This window comes from Spea bombifrons, chromosome 9 (genome assembly GCF_027358695.1).
Source record: "Spea bombifrons isolate aSpeBom1 chromosome 9, aSpeBom1.2.pri, whole genome shotgun sequence".
NCBI classification, from domain to species: domain Eukaryota; kingdom Metazoa; phylum Chordata; class Amphibia; order Anura; family Pelobatidae; genus Spea; species Spea bombifrons.
This window is the reverse complement of record NC_071095.1, coordinates 27,822,549-27,843,578: the sequence shown is the minus strand read 5'-3', so window position 1 is coordinate 27,843,578 and position 21,030 is coordinate 27,822,549. Positions and strand designations below refer to the sequence as shown.

Genomic DNA, 21,030 nt, shown 5'->3' with positions numbered 1-21,030 from the left:
ACCTATAAACAGGCTTTTATTGTTGTCGCAGTCAGTAGCAAGAGGTGAAAGGTTAACATTCAGTCCTTGTGGCGATAATAAATGGAAACCGTATCGAAACTCAGTTACTGCATGTATTCATTTATGGAATATTCTTTTTGGCTTCAAACAACCGAGCACTGAAGTGATGGTATTTTTGGGAACGCTACTGATTCTTATTTGGAATCCTACACTTTGGAAAAATACAGACTTATCGAATAACAAAACATCTTTAAATATAACCGATTTTCACTGTCACGTTAAAAGGGGTCGGATCATCTACAAGCAAACTATTCTCGAGTTCTTGGAACATCCGCAGGGCTATTTGTGATAATCACTAGAACAAAATTGCTTATTCGAGATTAACAACTGCAAATCTCCCAATTACAGATGGCCTCGCTAAGTGTTGGCGCCAGCCGGTGCAAGACAATTTGAGTTTCACAAAAGATCTCGCGTTTCAAATATTTTCTTTTGATGCTGTGATAAGTTACTAAGACAATGAGCGTAGCGTAAAAATACATGCTGTTTATGAAAAATACACAGTCGGCCACACGCATTATCACAAATGTAAAGAAATAAGCTCTAGCTAATTTTCAAAACACAAAAACAGATCTTAGAGGAGAAGTGGAACATAAAATCTTTGAATCTGCAAGATGTAAAGAAGATTAATGAAAAGTTGTGAAGCGTACACTTAGATGCCAAAAAGCACTGCCGCTCCCCCAAATCCATCTGATTCCTTTCTACAACAGTGCAAGTATAAAACTCCAAATGGATTTCATCCTCCGTCGGACTCATCTTTCAGCTTTTATTCCAATGCTAGAATGACGAGATGTTTCAAAGGGGCAACAATTCCTGTCATTAGTAATAATAACAATAATTGGCAGAAATTTGAGGCCCAAAAGTGGGAAATGGACAAACTAAACAGATATTCGGATGGTTTGCAGAAGATGGATGTGCTTAAAAACAGCATCATTAAGAGAATCAGTTTACATCTTAATTTTCCATTTTCATATGGCTATTTTTTAATCTTGCGTATTGAAATTGCTGATTTCTGCCGGACTTCCATGACACCGTTCTCTTTATATAATAGAAACCTTCCCAATGTATATTCTGCCTTTAGAAACATCAGGTTTCAAGACTCACATAATACAATCCAGCAGATTAAAGCATATCTACCAACACTCTGAATCGTCATTTAATGCCATATTAGTATAAAAACGATTTGCTTGTGTGTTTGTCTTTCACAGCTAATAAACCGTATCATTTAAACCCAGAAAGTTCCTGGGTTCCATCTTGTGTTTGCAATGAACCAGGATGGACAATTTTCACTTGTTATGACAAGAGTGGAAATTAACAAACTAAAACTGACAGATTTAGTTAAGTCTCGATACAGAATAAAAACAGGTATTGGTTTTACACGCACGCCATTATTTTTGGCACTCAGTCCCTTCAGCTCTAATACGCACAAGCGTCAGATTTAGTGCTAGACACACCACCGTGAATGCACTCGCAGCCTCAGCTCTTCACCGAACCAAAATATATCTATACAAACACTGCTTTAACGGCAAGGTTAACCTGACTTTGTACAGTACTGTCCCTTTAACATAACCTGTATTACAGTAGTTATTTTGTAAGCCAGCTCCGGTATTGTCTGTGTTCGGTTTAACAATACAATGTACAGATTTCCTTTACAAATTAATGAAATATTGTTCTACGTTTCCTGTCACAGAGGTTGCAGATTCCTGTGTAACTTCCCCAGGCTTTTCCTTAACCCTCTATGACAATCAGCCGGCTCTCACGGGAGCAATAATTTGGTTAATATTCAGAACCTCCAACAGAATTCAATGGAACCTCAATTTTCACTGGTGATTCAACAGCTTTTAATAACAGTGCAAAATATCACAGTTTAGGTAATTCAGCCCTTAGTATTGTAAATCTATCGGACACTGGAGCAGACTGTTGTGAAGTATTTGTTTGAAGAAAATCAAAATCATATTAGCAACTGGAGAATGTAGAGTTTCAGGGAATACCCAGGAATACTAGAATGTTGAAGACACTAGAAGGAGGCCCTACGGGTGGTATTTTGGGATTACTGAATGTATCACAAAAAAAGAGCCAGTTGTATGAGCCCAGAAAGGCAGAACAGTAAGAGTTATGAACTACTCTAGGTATCGATTTTACGTACAGAATATCGGCCAATCATGTAGGACTTCAGGTGCTCCAAGTGTGCCAAGGCTCAGGGACTGTGAGCGGCATGTAGGATCTTAGACCTACAGCTATAATATTTCCATTATTATACAAAGGCCTGGAGTTTTAATGAAAAAAGGAAACTCATTACTGACCGGAACTGTTCCTCCATTCCTTACTGCCTGCCACCGCTCCAAAGTTCAAGAGCCCAAATGAATTCTCCAGCACGGCCTGCTCTTCTGGTCCCCCATCAGCTCCCCCCTTACACTTATTGTGTTTCTGTCAGAATGCTGTTCAATTCTTTTATACCTTATTGTTTTTTACAGTCGATTTTTGGCATGGTACTGACATCTCATTCCAAAGCTTCAAAGTATTTTTTTTTTAAAGTGTCTTATTATTTTCTTCTGCTGGTAGCACAAAATAAACAAGATATTTATTAACGCTTTTCCATCCAGAAAGATGTAGAACTCTTGAATCATGTTAGGATGCTTCACTTGTTTTATGTGTGACCTTGTTCAGCGCGTCAAAAAAACGAATGGTAAAATCGTCTCTTTACACATCAAAAAGGGTCAACGTGTTGGAGATCTTTCTGCTTTCTTCTTATAATGAAGACAGATATTTATGGAAGCTGGAACTCCTCCGAGACATTCTGTAAATAAGTGAGATTTGCCAGACCTCAGGATCATTATATAGACCGTTTACATTGACCAGATAGAAACGAACGTGGGATTTGCTTGACTTAAAGAAAGGCACGTTTTCTACAAAAATCCATTCTGTGGCACAACTTGACGAATCGAAGCTCAGTGTCCACTTTTAGGCTTGCATATGTAAAGAGGAATCAGAGCTCCAAAAAATCTCTCAGCTCAGGTTTTCTTCCTGTGTTCAGCAGAATCCTGCTATGTCAATAACCAGCTAGACACAGATGCCTGATAATGAATGGGGATATGTGGAAATCTGAGTTGTGTTACTCTACTGGATAGCTAGGAGTTAATGAGATAGGACCAGATTGAAAATATTTGATAACCTACCTAGATAGATGGTTTCCGATGACTTGGAGATAACATTCCAATTCTTCATCAGCAACACCATTTTCTACCATTCTGTGATACTCTAATGTCCATGTGAAAAGGACCAGCACAGGTGGGGTTACACGTATTAATGGGTCAGAGGAATGGAAGATCACACTGGAACCATTAACATCCATATCCCACTAATGGCCTATAAAGAATACCCATCAACCAGAGACCGTCAAACACATCAACGGTATGTGCGGCTCCAAGCATCACTGCATTTCCCTTGGCCCAGAGGCTAATGTAGCTCCCTCCCCACTCCAATTACATTATAATCCTATTTATTAGAGCTGGAGGGAAGAAGCTGACCATTTAATGTTTCCCTCATTTCTCCCCTGAAAATTCTAACACAATTCGCCCATAAGATGACTTCTATCTCAGACTTCTTACTTTGTGAGGCCCTGAGGGCAAAGCATTGAGCCCAGACAGCCATGGTGACAGACACTTCAATCGTCTGTGTGCTTCCAAATACGGACAAAATCCATATTCGTTCTCCCAGAAGATGCGAGGCTGTCAGTATCCTTAGCAGCTTAGTGAGGGACCAATGAAACTGTGATTTAAAATGTAGTCTTTGAAAGACTACGGTGAGTGAGAGTTAGTTTAGAAGTATGGTCCAGTCTTGTAAGTATGGGTAAAGGTCATGTGTTTAGTTCTAAAACATGTGGAGTAACAAATTCTACTTATAGAAGGGTTTTCTGGTTCCCAGAACCTTGACAACATCCAAAAGGCCAATGTTTAAAATAAATAATAGAAAATATGAAATTGAATTTTTGTGAACCAGAGAATAATCTTGTTGGGTAACCGATGCAGGGAGTGATTAATGCGCATTAGACAGAGGGGAGACGTGGAGACGAAACGGTCAAAAGTGATCTGTGGACTCAAGGCAGAGGGAACATTCAGGAATGGGTTGAAGATGGAATATGTGGAAGAGAGGGTTGAAGACGGAATATGTGGAAGAGACACAGAAAGGAACGAGAGTATATATTACTGAGATATAAGTACAGGGAAAAGTCAAATGTTACTGTAGCAGATAAATGGCCTTTCACAGAGCAGTGAGTGAGGGTCTAGTATACTCTCCCGGACACTACATTTCCCTGCAAAGCTTATTATATACCGTGTGCTATTTCTGGCTCTACACCCATATCTGAACCTGTGATTAAAATGAAAAAACACCCCAAGTCTTCTGGGAATCTCTGCAAATGCAGTGTAATTATTTTCATATGCCAGTAGTCAATTCAAAGATTGTATAACTTCCTCAAGAAATGGTATATATAAACAGAGATTTTGACTGAAGGAGCTTACAGTCTACAATGTTTGTAGAGGCAAAACCAAGGCATAATTACAGATTCTGTGTCTGTTTTAAAGACAATTGTTATGCTATTATTGTAAAAATGGAATGCGTAATAGAGCTGGAGTTTAATTATTAGAGTCTCAAAGCACAAAGACCCTCAAGGTTCCCATGAAAATGTGAAAGCCTTTGAAAGAGGAGGACAGCCATAAAATAGAACATATAGAGACCTTTCGAAAATGTACAGCTCTATCACATATCCTAGTAAGAGAAGTCTGTGCGGCTTTGTGTGAATAAGAATTTGAGCACCATCCAACCTTGGTAACCTACACTCCAGGTGACACATGCCACCCAAATTTTACATTTGGTATAACCCCATTATAAAGCGCAGCATAATGTTGTGGAGCTATACAAAGACAGTAATAAGGATAACCATATGACATTCCCAGCCGCTGGTCATTAAAACGGAGCCGGGTGGAATAGCCAAGCAGCCCCACTAAACATTACAGTGTGTCTCCTCGTAATTAAATGGAGCATTAGCAGAAGGTCAGAACCAGATGGAGATACTTTGCATCATCATAAATCACTGCTTGTTCCTTTCCTAATGCAAACTGCTGTTTTAACCCACTGACCCTACATTTCCAAACAAAGCTCGCTTAACTGTAACGTCTAACGAGGTTAGGCCTCGGTGATTAAATTTCATTTCTTGATAAAACCTGTCCCCTTTCCGCGTGTAGGGGGTTCATCGCCAGAACACTGTAACCATTAGATAAATCTCCAAAGAGGAGCCTGCCGACGTGAGCTGCATTCTGCTCCATCCAAGGGCGCAGAGGAATATTTTGCCTGCCATCGCAGAACATTCCGGCTCTCTGTCGCCCATTTGTAACCTTCAAAGCCGACTGCATGATAGGCTTTTAATTTACTGAAAGCTTGCTTGATATTCACTGCCATCTTTTCTCGTTTTCTGCTCTGACCTGTATTAGCGAGAGAGATTAATTGTAATAACTACTTTAAACCATTAGTGGGTAGCTGTGAAATTACCCACTGCCCCCACCGGTTGATCGGAGACTCTACCAAACGCAATGGGGGGGGGGGTGAAGCATGATATAATAACTTCCCTGATGAGAAGATGAGTGACCCCTCATGGCCTATATAAAATCTTTAGGCTTCTCTGCCTTATACATGAAAGCAAAGGCTGGAAAAGATTATCACGTGTTCTCTGCTTGACCCTAAATGAGAGGACCTCTTGCAGTTTAGTCCAGAAGAAACTATGTCCACCTAACCCAAACATTTCCTTTTTATTCTAGAACTGTTCTGTCTGATCCTTATAACTCAAATTCAAAAGACAAAACCAGACTTGCAGTTTTATTGGTCAGTTGGCTAAATTGCTTCGTACGACTGGTGTTCCAGCTTTACTCTTGGCTGAAACGGATCAGTGCATTAGACAAACTGAACCGGATTTTGGAGGCTCTTGAAACAGTCAGATTTGTGGCAAACCGAGTAATAAAATGTTGCCAATCTGTAATAAATGACACCTGTGTTTCTCTTATGCAGATTCCCTACAATCATTCAGGACCTATTTTTCAGATCTCTTGTGCGCTGGTGTGCTTTTATGTATCTACTTTCTAACTTGATGTATCTACTTTCAATCTTGATACAATTAAGCAACCAACGTTTTAAAACATCCTCCATTAAAACACTGCCAGCTTTTTTTCTTAACCTTTTTACATGAATAGAGAGGTGGCATGATGCCTTTTAAGCAGACAGGGCTCATTGGACCTCCAGTGGATCAGACAGCTTGGTGGGACCTGAAGAAAAACCAAGAACTGTTTTCTGTATGCAGATCAAAAACAATAAGGTGGATACTCCCTCCTGCTTGGTTCTTATAAGCAGTCCTGCTACAAAGACTTTTAATGATTCCCAGGGAGAGGAAAATCTAAAATCACAAGAAGAGATAAAATCTGAGCAGGATAGGGGAACTACACAGGGACCTACCTGTGTTCGCAATGGTGCTAAAGGGCTTTGATGTAAAGGACTATTTTGCCATGGTTTCAGGTCTGTTTGTTTCTACGGTACACTGTAATGTTTGTGTATTCTCTTCTACCCTCTTACATAGTCTCGCGTCTAAAACTGGAGTGTTTGTGGATGTAGCTTTTCCCATATATGTTAAAAACCCATCTCATGTATGTGGAGCGGGAACAGCTGTCTTAACCTCCTATGTTCAGCATCTGCATTATTATCCCACTCCATTAAGTTAGCTCCCCCTGTTTTTGAGTTGACATTAGCTGTTCAGGATCAACGAGTTGGGCTGTGATGATATGTGTCAGTATTTTGGCAGGATTCTAGAAGCTGGCTTCACAGAACCGGCAGTCTCCAAATAGTTACCTATTTCCAGAGAGCTTCTATGTATTACATATTTTCAAAAATGTATATTTTTAGAACACCTGACTAAGATTCTGCCTGTCCCAGCCTCATCTACAGCAGTTAACGCGTTCAAATCCTTCGTGACTCACTGTAGAGGATACACACATCCATAACCTATCATTTTTCCTTCACACTTTCTAAGATTAGCTTGTCAGTTGGGGAGGGGCAGACATGAGACTGTTACAAGTAGCAAGCGACACTAATGTGTAATGCACACGCTTTCATGAACGACACCTAATGAACCTGTACAGGAGCTCTCATTCAAAATACCTCACAGTGTCAGCTCATAATACAAAAATATCCAAGAGACAACCTTAAATAGGACACATTCTAAAAATCCTACTCTTCCTAATGGTTTGCAAAAGAGAATTAACTCCTTTATAACCTGGAATTTGGATGGCAAAGGAGCCAATAAAGTGTGACGTAATAACTGTTGCACTGTTCAACCATCAACCATATTAGATACTAGTATATCTTTGAGGAGTTTAAAACCATATTTAAGGTTGGGTGGGAGAATAGATTTTGACACATGTAATGAAGGAAAAGTTTGCATATTTGTGCTTTATAAATGTATCGAAAGGGTGGTTTTGGGCCACTTAACGCGGTTCTTTCATGTCCGTTACCCACGGGAAAATCTGCGGATCTGATCCATCGAGCCATTTTCGGCTAATTGGTTGCATTGTTTTATTAGCAACCAGATTGGAGAGTGTTTCCCCCTTGTGATATGAATCAGGGCTCCCAACAATGCGGTAACCACAAAGGATTGTGTTTGTTTTTGTGGACTGTGATGCCCTCAGCTTCCTCCCTCTGTCCTTTAACAAATGTGTTTTTGACGCATTCCAAAGATCAGTCTCAAATGTAACCCCCCATCTTCATAAAAAGCAGGAGATAGCACTAAGTGAGCTCGGGTCTAAATACTACTCACAACATGTTTTTACAAACATTAAAAACTCAAAATACATTGGTTTGTTGGACTAGGAGATACGAGTGGCACACTTTCACATGTGTACCTAAAAACCAGAAAACCAACGTTCCCAAATAATAAAGCCTTTGTAATAATAATAAAAAATATGAATTCAGCCGAGTGCTGCTCTCCTACAACGTTCTACGGGCCCGACTGACATAAAACTGACTCAACTGAATAACAAGATTATACCTACTGGAAGCTTTCACTGCCTGCCACGTTATATTCTGGTTTTATCCGCATTTTCCAATAATGAAAACTACTGGAATTATAATGACCTTTCTGTCCCCGCCAGCAAAACTCTACAAATTACTATTATCTGAAAATGAGCTGGTGTGAAGTCCCTTGCCAGGTCTAGATGTTGTCTTACATATGTTTATATGCATACATAACATATGTACCAAGGATTTCCCAAATGAAAACAATCAGGAAATATAGTCCAATCTATGCTTTGATTTGTTAACATTTATCTTTATCATTAATAAATTTGGAACAAAAAAAAATAATTTTCTAAAATATTCACCTATTTCAGTGTATTTAACCAAGACTATATGAAATATCTAAATAGTTTGTTGCGCAGGGCTCCAGCGTATGTTGGTGTTTTCTGAATAGACCAGTTAATAAATGGAGATTTGTATGCCTTCTTTGCCTCCACAATGAAAAGCCTCTCACATTTAGCTTGCGTGTCCAAATCCCCCAGCGCTTGTCTGACTCTAAAAAAATAAAATCCTGGATTGATCGGTTTGCGCAGAAATAATTTCTAATTTGCCAACAACTGCAGTCAATATGTCTCAGAGAGGACAGGAGGAGCAGCAGCAGAGAGAAAAACCAAATATCACGGTCTGGGAGTGTATACTGGGAGAGCACTTTAAGTAGGAAGCTAATGATATTATATGTTTGTCACAAGCAGAATGAGCCATCAATTCTAATTTATTAGGGGAAAAAAATTGATGGCAGATGAGTTGCCCTTGGTTTACCATTCCATATGTAAAAGGTGATCTCACAGCGGGAATGCTAAGGGTGGGCGCAGAGCTTTGCTTTTTTAGGAGGCATCAGAGTAGGCAAAATTTATGGCCAAATACTACCCAGTTACTGCCAGCGTCATACCCACAAAATATTCTAGTGCCTGGTTTCAGTAGCCTTATACCCTTACCCACAAAGTGAGCCTTATTGGTTATCCGTGAAAAGCAAAGTGTTGCGCTGAAAAATCTAAATTTAAACTTACGGAGTGACAATAAATTAGTTTCACCAAAAACAGCACAGAGTGTATCCCACTGAGGAAGCCTGACTGGGCGAAACGCGTCTGCGTGTCGACGTCACTACGTTGTATCCGGAAGCCGTTTTGGCTGGAGAAAATCAGAGAGACTCTGACACTCGAGGGATAGATCTTTAATGTGAGCATACCGCACTTTATTTTATACAATAAAGTCGTATACTTTACCTTTTACCTCTCCATTCGTATCCTCCTTTTCGATACGTTACCGTATGGACGGATAACCGATTGAGACGGAGGGCAGATTCTCCAGAGAAACACGATTGACGAGTACAAAGCCAGAATCTCTTGCCGTTTGTTTGACTAAGTCTGAGCAAGCTGATTTGCTGAAATTTATGTGAGTGCGGTACTACCCAGGGGGAAACACTAGATATATATTTATTTAAATACGGAAAGCACTATGATCTTTGTTTGTTTTCCATTTTTCACATGTTAATATGTTCCCGTGATACAACGGATGGATGTCCAGTTTAACAATTGAGAGACATATAAGTATTGTTTAAATTTATTTTCTGTGGGATACACTTTGTGCTGTTTTTGGTGAAACTAATTTATTGTTACTCCATAAGTTTAAGTTTATATTTTTCTGCACAACACTTCACTTTTCACTACTGTTTGTGGTATAGGGGGTTGTACCTCTAGTGTCTGCAGCAGTGTCTAGAACACTTTTTCACTATATATTTTGTTTGATCAATCGATATACATACATTTTAGCGCCTAATCATCACTTTAATTATTCTTATTGGTTATCTGCCATAAAAGAGGTGGCTTTTTTTCCCGTTTTTCCTTTATATACTGTTATTTTTACTGTTGTTAATTAATTAGTACCTGTTAATGATAACATGAATTTAACATTGTAAATGTTATACCACAGCGTCGATTTGTTGAATGAAAATGCAGTAGTTTTGATAAAGTGATGCAATTACACATTGATGCTGTCACTGGAGTTTATAGCCAATGAAAATGCTGCTGACTGTAGAATTCTGATACCCGGATATAACTCACCTAAAACATGCAAAATCTGCTCTCCCTGTGAGTCATAATCAGAATGCTCTGCTGAAATCTTACGTTTTTAGGTTTCACATAAAAAAATCCGAATACACAGAGGGACCCTTTTTTTTGTAGCGGTGTAAATAGAAGCGTAGCCGGGGACAAAGGTTTACAGAATAACGATGGATTATGAAAAACTACAGTTTCAGTATGACTTTCTGAATGCAAATCTTGCCTCTTAGGAACAGAGTAGGGTAGACATTTTTAACAATCCATGATAATAATTAGATTCGTTCACCACAATCAATTATCTTATCAAGATGAACACAAAGGTAGTTTGCCAGTCGATACAAAAGATTTGTATGTTACGCGTTATGAATTTTAAACGGAAAGCTTCTCTGAAAATCGAAATGTTTTCTACAACCCGGTGCTGCTGCCACTCCAAAAGTGGGACGCTACACATTGACACTCTTATAGCAGTCACTCGGATGTCACAGCAGCGAAGCGGAAGATACCGAGGCCAAATAGTCGTTTGACTACAAGGCATTTCTCAAATAGTTTATTCAGATAGTCTTGATGTGGGGAGCATGGGTTAAGTTGAAATGCAAAGTCCCGAACAACGGCTTCCATGAGATCGATTGCAATTTAAAGATGTCCTAATCTCCAGCTGCAGGACATTCACAGCTGGTGCTGCTATAAAACGTAAGATAAATATTTAAGATCGAGGGTTCTGGTTTTTCTTTGCTAAACAAGGCTGAGGACAAATGCGAGATGGAGATCTAGAAACTCATAGAAAAAATGTTAAGTAAATCATAGGAAAATGTCTTCTGACATAGATAAGAAAATGTAGTATATCAGTTGTCCCCAACTCTGGTCACTGAAAAACATTAGTACAGTGAGCCCCATCACACTTGTCAAACAGATCCACCAGATGATCAAAATACTACTGGCTTCCAGATTGGACACTCAGATATGATGGAAGATACAGGATATGCCTCCATAGCTATCTAGTCTATGAGATGATATGGTTATAGCTTAGTCTTCCAACATCAGATGACTTCTCAGCGATTTGGCCCGTTGTACATCTACACCATGTATTAAATTTCTGCGTCTCTCTCTGTCTCTCTCATTTGCTCTGCAGCCAACAATACAACACTTTTGTTTACTAAATGTACAGTGTTTACATCTGGGTGAGATTTCGTATCAGCAGCTCATGTAAAGAGTATTTGTAATGGGAAGGATTGTTTGGGTTTCAGGATAGAGACAGGCAGACGCTGGGACTTCAGCTAGACAAATCACCATTCTGTCTTCACAGATAGGATTGTTTCCCCCTTTCTGGCTGTGCTTGGCTCTTTCCTTAATTAGACCTGATATGACCCTCGATCTGTCCTATACTGAGTGGCTCACAGATTTGTCAGTTTTCCCAAATTCACCTTTTTTAATAATAGTCAGTAGAAAATGTTAACAGATTTCTAAATAACAACATTTTATGTCAGAATTCAATTAGTTATTAATGCAAAAATAAGAGCTTGATTGATTTGATGGTTTGATTGCACATTTTTCTGACAACGAAAAATTAAGTAAAGTGTTGCATCAAATTTCTGTATTAGTAGAGGGTATGACTACTTCTTTAAGTGATTAAAAAATACCCTAATGGTAACAAACAGAAGCCACTAATGGCTGATTGGCCTTTGTGTCCTTGGAATTGCGAGATCCCAGAGTTTCCCCTCCTGCTCTGGACCCCCACTCTCCATGAAACTCTCCATGCGCACTGTCACCTCATCAGAGCGAGCACTTAGCTAGTATGAAGTAATGGTTGGCAAGACGTGTTACTGTAGCTAACTAATGATTTTGTCAGAAAGACAATGTAATCAGGGACTTGGCCGATGTGTCCAGACCTAAGTTGTGTTTCATAGAAAGCCAATAAAGGGAAGATGGACTAAGGGAATTTCCTCGAACAGTAGAGCTCACGACTCCTCACGGGCTCCAAAGTAACATTTCATACGGAAAATTCCTTGATTATGTGTAAAGCAGACATTCTAAAGTATAAGCAGAAAGGAAGTCAATTTGTACACTAAGAGTTGCATGCTTGACTTTTTTTGTGGCCAATTGGGGGATGATCACCCAATAATAGTTTTGAGATGAAAAGATAAATCAGAAGGATAGCTATCTTGTCTGGCTTCTAGCTGGTCCAGTCGGTATTTGAAACATCTCAACGATACAGGGGTCAGGTTAACAATACTGCAGGGTCCTGCATACATGGAGAATAGAAGGGGAAGAGGTGTCGCAAAATGGACAATACCAAAATGGGTATTGGTTATACGGAAGATAATCCAAACACAACTAAATAGTGAAAACAGCCCTAAAAGTCGTGCATGCTGAAACACAATAAAAGGCAGCCCGATGAAAGAGTGTGGAGAGTGGATTACTACAACAGCTGTCCCGCAGAGGAGGAGACATTAACAGGAAAATGAGTGCATATTTTCAACTTTATATTAAATAGAGAAGAAAAGGAGTAGTCTGCCAAAAGCAATAACAGATGTGTGTTAACGGTTAAACCAGGACATGCAGAACTGAAAATCGTTACGACTCTTTAATGCATAAAATAGTTTTGGCTGGTTATCACAGTAGAGGCTGCTAGGTTTGCTGAGACAGCTCACGCTTGGGGTGATGGTCGTCTTAACAGCAGTCGCACACTACTAGTGCTGTGCTTACAATGGTGTATCGCCACAAGCGTGCACCCCATTCAAAAACACTTGTATGTTAATTCCAGAATTTACCTTTTTGGAATCTTGTGATCTCTTTTTCACAAGCGACTGCAACTGTGGATCCTCTGTCACCAGGATAAACGGAACAGCGCCTCAGTCACTGGGGTGGCCCTAACAGCCTCTCTCACTGGGGTGACGGCATTGAAGGCGGCAAGAAAGGAGCTTCCCTCAAGGTTGGAGGCAGGAATGAGCCTCTACAGGGTTGCTGGCACTAATATATGGTGTTTCTTCATTTAAGGCTCTGTCTTACTGGGTAGACAAGAGTCTTTATTCGCTGAGTATACTCTCATTACTTGAAGTGCAGTCTCACGCACCAATCCTAATGTAAATCCCTGTATCTAATCCTGTAGTTATAATACTATTATTGCAATCAACACAGAGATTTTCTCGGGGGACCATGTTTATGCATGAGCTCTTAAGAAAACACTGCTTCATAAAAAATGTAAATATTGTGAAAAAAACAATTCCTGATTTTTCATCTGCATTCTCGTAGCTTTTTATATTTTCGAACAGCGGGTAATAATATACAATATTTAAGTTGTCTCTGATATTGTTCTGGCCAGCAGAATTAGCTTTCTTTGTAGTACATATGCTTATTAATGTAACTCCCAAGTGTCCCTCTTTGGTTTGGCCAGTCCCTCTCCCCTGATGTCCCTCTTTTCTTGGTGCACAGAATGTTTGCTTGGTATCATGGTATATTATAAACTTGTGTTTTTATTATGATGCCATTTCATTACAAGTATTTATAACTCAGTTTTGATATGCAGCTTATATTTGCATATAGATTTATGACTGTATTTTGCTTGGCGACACAATTTATAAGCTTTACACCCAGCTTTCTATAGTCATTTGATGCTTTGAGAGCCCTTCCCAAGTATTAATTATTTGTACATAATGACATCATCACACATTACTCTAGGTAGACATTTCAGAATCAGTGCTAGACACAGTTGGCACATTGATAAATGTCCTCAATTTTATTACTCTGGGGGCAGTGAAGGCATCTCCCTAAGGCTGCTCTCCTGACCTTAACATATTACTGCCATTAGTGCATTTTGATCCTTCAGCACAGAGAGGTCACCATTCACTGGTCAGTGGGGGTTTCAACCCATGAGATTGAGGTTGAAGAACTCTCTAATGTTCCCTGAATGATTAATTGTTCTTCATACCAGTGGACATGACATTTCTACAAATACCCCTTTCAGAACCGGGTAATAATGGCAAACCCTGTCCCAAGGAGCTTACAGTCTAGCGGTATAATGGCAGACCCTGTCCCAAAGGAGCTTACAGTCTAGAGGTATCATTTGAGACACCAAGGAGTATAAAATGAGTGATATAATTGGAGGCCCTGCCCACATACCTATTTTACTGTTTAAAAAAATATTACAAAAATACTTGTGTGACAGAATAACAATGTTAATTAGCCGCTGATCCAGTTACCCTGGTTCTGTTCTATACATTTCAAAGTAATTACACTCCTATAATTGGTCAAATGGATGACTACGCCATCCAACTCCTTAATTCTGTTTTATTCTCACAACACACAAGCAATCAATGAAGCCAAAAAAAAGCTACTGCGGCTCCTTCAAGCCTTTTAATCCTTTCAGTTCCAAAAAGTGAAGGATGAGCATTCCCCATAATATCTTACAATCCTCTCTGGCAAAATAAATAGTTAAGTATATTTGTTGTTTTTTGCCCCCAGAGGTGCTCATTTCACCCCGGCTGTCTCTGAAACAGCTCTGCACAGGGGATAAACCACATTTCCTGCTTATTTTCTCATGGTAGAAAAAATGTATCCTTTGGGAATGTAAACAAACTGTGTGTTTTAATGTAGAATTCAGCACCCCCCCTCCAAGCTTTTAAACATTGTAATAGTCACATCCCCTCTAGGAATGACGCATCCCCCTCCGCCAGCCTCCATCAGCCTGCAGGAGTGAGGTCAGCCTCTGCTCAGGGGCTACAAGTATACAACTTTAGGCAAACCAGACTGTTAGAAAGTTTGCGCCCAGGGCCGCAGAACCGGATGTTATATACGTATGGTCACAGTACATGGTACATGTCTTTATTAATGTGTTCTAAATTCTAAATTATAACGCAGAGCAGCCAGAGCGAGATGCGCAGGGCATAGATTCCATCTCCATTGGCCAGATGGATATCTAGGAATGCTATCCACAGAGTCGGATATCCTGGTTTGCAACTGGTCAGATGGTTCTCGGAGTGGTGTGTAAGATGGCCTTTTCTCCCACTGTTTAAATCCACTAACTACTATGAAGAAGGTGGTATAGTGCAGTGGCGGGGTAGAGGTAAGCGTTTACTAATGCCATCGAAGGACAGAGCCCAGTGTACCCTGGTGGATCCTTTGGGGAGAGTTGGATAAACCGAACTGCTAAACAGCAACAATATACACCATCAGGATGAGTAAAGAATAGAGCTAATAGGTAGGATGGAGATCTTAGGCCTGTTGTTGTATGACTGCCGTTCTTCTGACATAAACGTATTCACTTTAACGGGTAGAATATTTCATTTCCGCATCATTTGCAAACTCTTTAGAATAGATCTAATAAGATTTATCGGTTCCCAGATGTGAGAAAAAGAGCTTGCAATTTAAGACAGTATTCCCTAAGACAGCTGTCAGCTGGTGAATTGCACAACTGCAGAGCCCTAAAAATGGCAGACCCCACACAGTTACCCTGCCGGAGGCCTCTAAGATTCCCAGAGCCTTAAAGTGTGAGCAACCTAGGACCTAATCCCCAAGCATGTGCAGGGAATAAAGAAAAACTTGTTTATCAAGTGACATACCCAAAGCCCTAATCTCTGGCGCACGGGGGTCACGCCTGCTCAAACACCTCTATTTGATCTGAAACAAAGGCAGGAAGACGGGGAACACAACATCACAGCACAAAAACAGCAATCTCCCACCACCGACACCGACAAGGCCTTACTGCTGTAACAAGGATTTCACCAAGAAGCGCAGCAAACAATATAAAATATTAATTAGAATGCTAATAACAATAATAATAATAGCTTACACCTATATGGACATGACCAAGACACATACACAAGTTAGGTCCCTTTAAACGTAATAACAAGAGCACTCGTAACTCATGAAGCATTCTTGGTAAATATACTGTAAATGTAGACGATTGTGATATAGTTCATTTCTACCCTGATGCCTTGGAAAACTGAACGCATGAAAGTCCACATGAGAGATATTTTATTCTATGCAAACTTTGAGAAGTGTCGAAAGAGTTACGTTTCAGAGAAATCTTACAATATAAAAAGTATTGCAGCAAACTCCAAACCTTGGCTAAAAACCTCAGCCGAGGATCTTCATGCTGTTTAGAAAGAACAAAATAATTAGTATTACTAAGAAACAGCTGCAGTTTACACTTAAAAAGTAAATCATGCTGGGCATTTGTTACGGACCAATAAGTCTTTATTGCCTAGACTCATACAACCTTCAACTGTCCCTTTATGCAGGGGCCATTGCATGTGCTATTTATTGTTGTAATGGGGAACTGGGGGGTTTACCCCATTCCTACGTGTTATCAACCATATGCAAGCCACATGTGATCTCCACCGACACACATGATTTATGAGTGTGGGGCTTTTTAAATCATACACAAAACTACTGTGTAAGTACATGGAAGGCAGGAAGGCCTGGGTGCAGAGTCTTTGCGTTCTATCCTTGCAATTAAGAGTGGAAAAATATTTTCTCAGAGATATATACGGAATTTGAACAGGACAAGCTGTTCCACTGCAACGTCACCAATAAACCAATCGTTTCAAGAAGCACATTTGCAGCATGTTATGGATGAAGTGCACCTCCTCTGGGGTGATGTCTTGACAACTAGAGGAGCTCTCAGTCAGCTGGACGCAGGGAAACAGGGGTTCATTTTTTTTGACACATCAGAGAAAGGGTTTAGTGATGTCACAATGTTTCAAAAAGGACCTGAAACCAGATCTATGGCGCCTTTATTTTTTTTTAAACTCATATGTTCCATAGTTGTTTTGGTGTGAAGGATTACATCACACAATGTTGGATTGCTAGACCCCTTCATTGGAGGATTCAAACGTAACATAATGGTAATACAAACACACAATGTATACAAGCATTAGACAACCGACACACGTTCACACATACTCACTAGCCTACCAACCACCATAAACACACACAAAAACACAAAGACACTGCTGCACAACACCGTACATTGGTTTCTTAAACAAGATCCAAACCTACATATATACATCTTCCTAAACAACCGTAGACTAAACACACCGTGTGTGCTTTCCGAAACATCCCCCGGGATGTTATGAAGAGGCGTTCTGCGGTGAAATTGCAAAATTGAAGTGGTCCCAATGGTCACTATGGCAACTGCACCATTTTTAACCCAAGTTGGTTTTTTTGTACAAAAAAACTCCATTGTGTTTGTTCCAGCGCGGAGAGACACATTGTGCCACGGCTGTTCCAGACACTCTCTGTCCCACTGTCTGTGAAGCAGACTCCGGGGAGATGTTGCCGAATCTCCTCTAGGCAGACATATGACTGCCGCATTACCCCACCGAGACACTCAGAGAAACCATTGTTACGGATCTGGGCAAGCTGACAAGAGGAAACAATGTCAACTGAAGCTCTACCAGCCAGCCAGGAAGGTCTAAAGTCAAAAATCCTTTAACTACAACAACAAAACTTTAGATCCGCGGCTCATTTTGACTCCCTGGCAATGGAGTCTTGACCAGACATTCAAAACAAAACCTGCCCTTCAATGGGTGGAATAGTTATGGGACGAGTATACTACACCGTATTCATTATTTGTAAAGGGACATTGGCTGTGTTATAATGTACTGCCTCCTAACCTCCACTGCTGATATCCCACAGACCCCTTAACAGGCCCCTCAGCCTCTGACAGCTCAAACAATGCCTGGAAATTTAGGAGCCGGTCCAGGGAATGTGATTCTTCCAAGCCCCCAGCTGTTGTAGAGAGTCATTGCGTGCATGGTCTTTAAATGCAAAGTGGGCTGCTGTCAGCACCCATGTACAGCTGGGTACGCTGACGGCGCCCCGTGCTGCCCCGTTAATCTCAGTCGTGTCTTCTCTGCCATAAATGGGGAGTAAACAGTATAAGATTAAACCTGTGGTTTGGAATTGAAAACCACAAAGTTTTGGACAAGTCGCAAGGACAGCCAACGTCTGGCAATCTGTTACAAATCTCAGCATTATCGGCATGTCGTCAGAGCATCTTGGGAGTTGAAGTCCCCAGCTACCAGAGAAGCAGAATTTGCCGTAGAGTACAGGGTCATAATAAGACCCAAAACTGAGCAGATTGCAAACTTAACTCACGACATCAGGCAACTTCTGCCACCCCTTGTCTCAAAAAAATCTATTTATCGTGAAAAATCGGGAGGTGTGAGGCACAGCAGACCTTTATATTTCAGTGACAGCTCGGACCTTCATGTCACTGTTCCTTAGGGTGACCAGATTGCTCTTTTATCTCCTGCTGCTTATGGAAGATATATATTCCACAGTGACATTTTAAAAGAGACCCCTAATGATGCAATTCACGTGTCAGTTATACATATTCCGCAAAAAACAATGTGTCTGGGGCATAAAGGATAATAATGACGCAAAAGAAAATTTCCACTGTCCTTAATCATTTAATCATTACCAGAATTCTCCTCAAAATCCCAGTGCCCTGGAGAGGTTGAGCAGAGTACATCTGCTAAACGTGTCGGGCACCTTCCCTGGCACCGGACGGTAAGGTAAATTCACATAGCTGGGATAGCATCAGCAAATCACTCTGCGTGCTAAAGTCACAGCCATGCACCCTACCACAACAGCAATACACGCAGCATACATTGCCCACTGAACCGAATGCTCTGCACATAATAGTACATCTGCTCTGCAGACCCGATCGCTGCATATATATATATATATATATATATATATGTTCCCTGAACATGTCACAGCACAGACATGAAAGCCCCTGCAGGCAGTTCAGGGGTTAAGTGACCCAGAGCCCTGATCTGAGCACAAGAAATCTGCTAGCCGCCAAATAATTATTACCGTTCAGCAGACTTGGGCCACGTCTAAAGACCCCCTAATTTAAGACTTTACAAAATAACGCATCACAAACATCTGATCATAATCCAGCACATAGTAATACTGAGTATCTCAATTTCCTTAGCGGACATGAAGTTTAATGGAGCTCATCTGCTGTAATCATTAGAAATGACACAGAGGCCAAAATTATTATAAGGGAGGTGGGTGTTTGAACTGCTGGGGGAGGTAATGGTTACAAGTTAACCTTTTAAACACTAGAGGACTTGTAACTGGTGTCCCCATTGCTCCATCAGCGGTCCTTTGGCACAAAAAGGGTTAAGCCCAGAACGCTAGAGGGGGGATTCAGAGGCCAGTTTTAGGAAAGTCAATTCCTTCCAACTGCCCCTCACTCCCTTCCAACAATGTTCCATTGAGCCAAAATGAACTGATTCTTAAATTTTTGGCTGCCAGGAGGGACTCCTTACATTGCAGCTGACAGTGAAAAGGGTTTTAAAAGGGAGCTAAAACTCAAAGAAATACACGTATGTCAAACCATCGACACGGTAAAAACAAACACCCCCCTTCCTGTACACATAGTACAGTTACCCCTAAATCTCCCCTATCACTCCATCTAAACTTGAATCCAAAACACCCTTTTTAATGCAAAAACGTCAAAGCATTAACATCCCTAACAAACATGATGACCACAGAGCTAGCAATCTATTTCTATCCTCCTGCTCCTGTATATATGTTTAAGTTACATGCAGGTTACATTGCATTATCTGATAGTAGTAATAGATTTAGCATCAGAATAGGGGGCACACTGTCGCCCCCCCCCCAAATCTAGGGATGACAGGGTGGGCTGCAGGGGATCAGAGCCTTACCTCCAGAACCAGCTGATCCTTCTAGTGAAGAAGGCACAGGAGGAGCTCAGTGGGATGCCAGTAAATGGTGTCCTAGGTGGTGGGGTAGGTTTTGGGGGGTCCTTGTTTGGCAGGGGTAAGAAAAGGGGGGTGGGTAGTGAGCCCCAGATCCCTGGGCTGTACAGTTGTAATAATTCCTCTGTGGAGTGGAGGTTGCAGAGCGTGTAGAGATTGAAGCTACAGGAAAACAATGTGAGACATGCCAACAACTCGTAAGAGTAAGCCTGCCCATGATGACTGTGTGCATCCCAGCTCCAATAACAGGCAGAGGCTCCCCCTCCAGCCAGCTGCTCCTCCTCCAGCTGTCCCTGTGCCTGTCTGTTCCACACACACACAGCACCCACCAGAACCAGTGTGCCCAGTCCATGTGACCAGCCCCACACCTGCAGTCCCCATCATGTCAGTCCACTGTCCCCAACTTGCACCCCCTTCCACTGGGAGGCATTTCCGGGTACCCCCCAAGCTGGCTGCGGATTCCCTCTTGTTTTGTCCTGTATCTTTGCACAAAGCTAAGAGTGTGATTGTATAATAGGAGACCTTGCCCCCAGAGTTTACATTCTATTGGTACAATTTAAGGGTTTGCCCCAAGAGCTTACAGTCCAGTGCTATAACGGCAGACCCTGTTGCAAGGATTTTACAATATAGTGCTGTAATTGGAGACCCTGACCCAATCTAATAGTGGAAGAATTATGTGTACGTTATAATCTGGCGGTGAAATATCCGTTTGAGAAATAATAACTATGTTCTGTTTACATTCTTTACACTGGTCTTTGTGACTCATTTCTGATACCTGTGTGCAGCTATTCAGACACTGTGGCTTGGCTGGGTGTCATCACATGCCCTGCTGCATTATTAATGAGGATTCCTTTTTATTCTGGGGTTAGAAGCTCGCCTTTGTCCCTGTGGCTGTGCCACCTTTCATGTCACACCGTTTCTTCTGTTTTGGTGAGATGACACCAGGCATGTCCCCTGTACTTGACCTCAGGACTCAGTGGTGTTTCTACAACCAAAAACCCTATAAGTAAATGAATTGAAAAGGTGTTGCGCCTAAATTTATAGACGGTCGCAGTACTACACTGCCAGCC

At 41.0% G+C, this 21,030-nt stretch overlaps 1 protein-coding gene across 2 annotated transcripts in view; it reads right to left on the bottom strand.

Moving 5' to 3' along the window:
- SEMA6C (semaphorin 6C) overlaps positions 1-20,169 on the bottom strand; it is a 71,420-nt gene extending 51,251 nt beyond the window's left edge. For both annotated transcript variants that reach the window (XM_053474753.1, XM_053474754.1), the window contains exon 1: positions 19,907-20,169. The gene's annotated coding sequence lies outside the window, so the exon portion shown is untranslated. The remainder of the gene's footprint in view (positions 1-19,906) is intronic.
- Positions 20,170-21,030: the final 861 nt, after the last annotated feature.